We start from the raw sequence: 4,745 nt of genomic DNA on the forward strand, positions 1-4,745 counted from the left end.
TCTGTATGCACCGCAACATGGAAATAGGCTTTTTTCAAGTCTATTCACACTAGCCAGTCCTCCGGTTGTATCACCTTCAGAATAATCTGCAACGATTCCATCTTTAAACACTCCTTTTTGACATGTTCAGATATGTTAGATTGATAATCGGCCTCCAATCTCCCGACTTTTTCTGCACTAGGAAAATCGTTGAATCGTTCCCGGTGAGGAACTGGCACAATAGCTCCTTGAGATAACAAGTTTTCCCCATAAGTCAGAAGGGCCTTTCTCTTGCTGCTGCACGAGGGCAATATTGTCAGAAATATTTTTGGGGCGCTGTGTGAAACTTCCAAGAATGCCCCATAGAGATTGTTTCTAGAACCCATCCATCCGTAACATTGTCCGTCCAGATCGTTTGGAATTGAGAGCCTTGACTCCACTTGGCAAACCTGGGCAGGTGAACCTTCAAAAGGACTTTTGCGCAGGCTGACCTGGATTTGATAATTGCAAGAACTTGCGCTATTGGAAGTGGGAATAATAAAATATAAATAAAAATTTAAATAGATAAAAATTATTATGTAGATAAAAATTATGTGAAATTTAGTTGTTCTGGAAGGGTAAGGGAAGCTGCTGAACTAAAGGCACTCAGCCCCTAATAGGATATAAGTTCTCAAAACGTACAGCGCTAGCCGTCCTTCAAAGGTGAATATAAGAAATCAGACGTAAAGATCAAGATTTGACAAGTGCTATTAAAGAATAAAATGTATCAAACATTCAGTGAAAAGGTGTATCTCCAAATACTCAATGTGAATGGTTGTGTAAACAATTTAAGGTCTATACAATATCAAATCAGAATTCATCAAATAAAAAGTGATAGGTTATGAATTATGTATCATGTGTGGGTGATTCTTGTTAATAAACAGTGAATGAACAAACAATATATATCAATTAAATAAAATTTAAATAAAATTAAACTTTTATCAATGTATATGTGAATAGTCCAAATCTTTTGTAGTTTTTTCTAAAGTCTTTAGAAATCCATAAATATAAAACACTTCAACAGTGAAAATTCAGTGCAATAATGTGTCCAACGAAAATCCAAAAAGAAACGAAGAAAAAATGAAGAAAAAATGTGGAAAAAATGCAGAGAAAATCCCCTCAAGGGCATGCACTCAACAGATCCGAAGATGTTAAACACGTTGGTTTCATCAAGATAAGTCTGGAGCTCCGTCTTTAGTTTCCACGTTCAGTCAGGCTTCAGGGAAGGAAAGGTCTCCCGTTTTACCCGTGATGTTTTTAAACGGAATATCCTCGTATTATAAGGGTCCCTCCGGTGGGATATCCGATCATAAAATAATTGTTTTTAGTTGTTTTCTCAGCCCCCTTGTGCTCTGCATGGAGTACAGGATGTTGTGCTCAGTTAGAGCTACAATGTAGGCGTGGAAACTGCTTCTCCCAGAATGCTTTGCTTCTCGTGCATCGTTTCCACATTTTTTCTTCGTTTCTTTTTGGATTTTCGTTGTACCTGATACGATTTCCACAGTATATAAATGGACATGAGTACTCAGTATAGAGGCTTCCTGTTCATTCATAACAGGGGCTGCAGAAAAAGAGATTTAGGACTTTTTGTCTATTTCAAAAGGGTAATATCAGGGGGCTGTTTAGACCCCCTGACATTTCCACAAAAGCCCCCGAAAGTAAAGTAAATAAATAAAAATAGAATATATAATTTTGTTTTTTAAATGTTAGAGGAAAAAATTTGTTTTGGTCTGAAAATACCATTTCGATGCACCTCTAACACAAATCTTACCCAGGATTAAAATTTTTCATCTGATCCCAATTAAAAAAATAGTTTGACTCTTGATTGAAAGCCCCCTTAAAATGCTTATACAATATTATTCATATTATCTGTTCACAGGCAGCACTATTGACTTTTTGATTTTGGTGAAAGTAGCTATTTATTGTCTGCTATTGTAATTCTGCGATGGAAGCCTATCAGGACTCCTCTCTTTTTGACAGCAGCGGAGGCCATATACACTTGTTGGATATTTTTGTGGAAATATTTAGGGGTAGTGGAGTGGGAAAAATGTGTTTCCTGTAGACAGGCAATATCAGCATGGACTACGTTGAGGTGTCGGAATGCTAAGGTCCGTTTATGTGGGGAGTTTAAACCCTTAACATTCAGGGTGATTACCTTAATGGAGGACATCATGGGGGGTGAGTGTGCTGTTCAGTATGGCTTGCCAGTAGGACGGGTGCAGGGAGAGTGCAAAACCTTAGGTGGGCTCGGGAACCTGAATAAGACAGAATAGAAAGGAGAGAGAGAGAGTAGGAGGAGAACAGGGGAAATAGCGATATTAACATTGGATCAGCAAAACAGATTGTACTGGTACAATACAAACAACAAATTACACACAGGCAATAAAAAGCAAAAAGAACAAATCTTTGTAACTAGCAAACAGCCCCGGAATATATTGATTAAACAAATTATGGGGCAACATCTCAATAAAATAGGCGATCATCCAAATTAAGGATGGTAATAAAAGTAATAATCATCAAACCAAAGGAGTGGGCAGCAAACTCCGTATGATCAGCGAAAAAGTCATCGAGGGGTTAGGTTGGACAATCCCTTAAGAGGTAACGAACTTGGATAGTCAGCCTGGGGAGTCCATGTCAACGGCTTGTGGTAGAGGCATCTTCTTCCGGACTGCTTTCGATGGTGATGTCATCAGGGTGGAAGACGGATCAGACACAGAGGTTTGGCGTCGTCGCTTGGGCTGAGCAGATTGTTGGGGGTCAGATGTTGGTAGCAGCTGGAGATCAGCAAGAATGCTGCGGAGCTCTGCAGGGGTGGTTCCGTGGTATTGGCGACCGTTGTAGGTAAAGGAGAGGCGAAACGGAAAACCCCAGCGGTAAGTAAGTTGATGTTGTTGGAGGATCAGGAGGAGAGGTTTAAGCTCTCTGCGTTTAGCAATTGTGGATGGGGCAATGTCCGCGAAAATCTGGTATGGCGAGCCTTGGAATGAGAGCGATTGTTGAGTACGGGCAGCTTGCAGGATCGCTTCCTTGGTGCGAAAGTACAAACATTTAGCCACCACATCCCTAGGCGGGCCCTCTGGTTTTTTCCTCGTTAGGGCACGATGGACTCTTTCCATTTCTAGTCGTTCAAGCGGGATTGCGGGGATTAATTCCTGAAACAATGCAGTGATAGTGGATTGTAAGTCCATTACATGTTCAGGGATTCCTCTAAAACGTAGGTTGGAGCGTCGTGAGCGATTTTCCAGATCTTCTATTTTAGAAGATAGGAATTGATTGTCGTCACGGAGTTTATCCAGGTCATCAGCATGGGTGGTAAGATAACGGTCTGTATTCTCCATGCGGATCTCCAAATCAGCAGTACGCTGTCCCAATTCAAGTATTTCACGTGATAATTGGTTGGTAACCTGTTTAGAAGTAGCAGCTAATGCTTTCTGAAGCATACGATCAATTTTGTTCAAAAGTACCTGCTGTGAAGATTCCCTTGAGGATGAGACAGAGCTGGCATCGCTGTCATCAGCTGCATAGCTGTGTTGAGTGGATGGAGTGGGGGCAGGGCCTGCCCTAGTGTGAGGTGATGGCGCCATTTTGGAAGCAGCCTTAGCAAGTGCCTCCTTGATCGAGTTGCCCCGTGGAGGCTGTTGTTTGGGGCTGGGACGAGACATCTTGTGGCCGGGTGAGTGTCGGCTGCGGGCGGTATACAGCGATGTGCTGTTCGTGCAGGAGGGGCTGCGTTATGCGCCTGTATGTGCCGAGGTGACACGGAGCGGGCTCAGAACACGTCCAGTGTCGGCCGCTGCGCGCATGCGCCTCTCGTGTATCTTTTTTTTAACTCAACCTACATTGAAACCCAGCACTATAAAATATGCAACTTTTATCTTTGTTTATTAAATGTGTATTTTTATAAGAACATTTTGGTTCAAAGCCCCCCTTCCCTTAAGTGGAAAATACAAGCATACCCATGTACAAAACATTCAGTAAGAAAAACTGTATTGCCCCACAGCTGCCAACCATATTCTGAGCAAGAAAATCACAGTGGGAGTCTTATTGGTATCTGTAGTGCTATACAGACAATTCATAATATGGATACATAAAGCCATTTGTCTCAGTCCAGCTTGGATGCTATAAAATATTTTTTTTATATCCTATCGTAATGCTAGCCTGTACTTCACTTTTTGTGAACTACATCACCATGTCCTGTTTTTTAGAACAGTTGACTGGTAAATAATCTTCTGCCAACGGTTATGGTTATAACAGCGCATTGAACCATGAAGGTCGATTTTAAGTAAACAAGTTTTTTCAGCCTGAGCTGCAAGCACTAAAATATCCTAAGGGGTTTTGTGAATATGAAAGTCACAGTTTAGGCAATATGTTCTCCTAGTAAGCTACACTGCACTTTAATAAACAATGTTACCTTGCAGCACACGTCAACTGCATTCCATAACTGCCAAGGAAAGCAACATGTGACATTATGTTAATGTTACATAGGGGTCTATTCACAAAGCTGCCGAAGGATCTGGTCGTAGCTTCGGCCGATCCTTCGGCTAGCTTCGGCCCCAGGCACCCTTCGGTTCAGGAGAACCGAGGGGGTGCTGTACGGGCTATTCACACTAGCCCGTACAGCTCCCGATCACAGCCGAACGGCTCAGTCGAGCCGATCGCATATGCCTCGGCTCGGCTGAGCCGTGCTGAAAGCCGAAGCTGGCAGAGCGGCCGGCCATTGGCCGGCC

This window comes from Nanorana parkeri, unplaced genomic scaffold (assembly GCF_000935625.1).
Source record: "Nanorana parkeri isolate BGI_ZX_2015 unplaced genomic scaffold, ASM93562v1 scaffold401, whole genome shotgun sequence".
In the NCBI taxonomy this organism is placed as follows: domain Eukaryota; kingdom Metazoa; phylum Chordata; class Amphibia; order Anura; family Dicroglossidae; genus Nanorana; species Nanorana parkeri.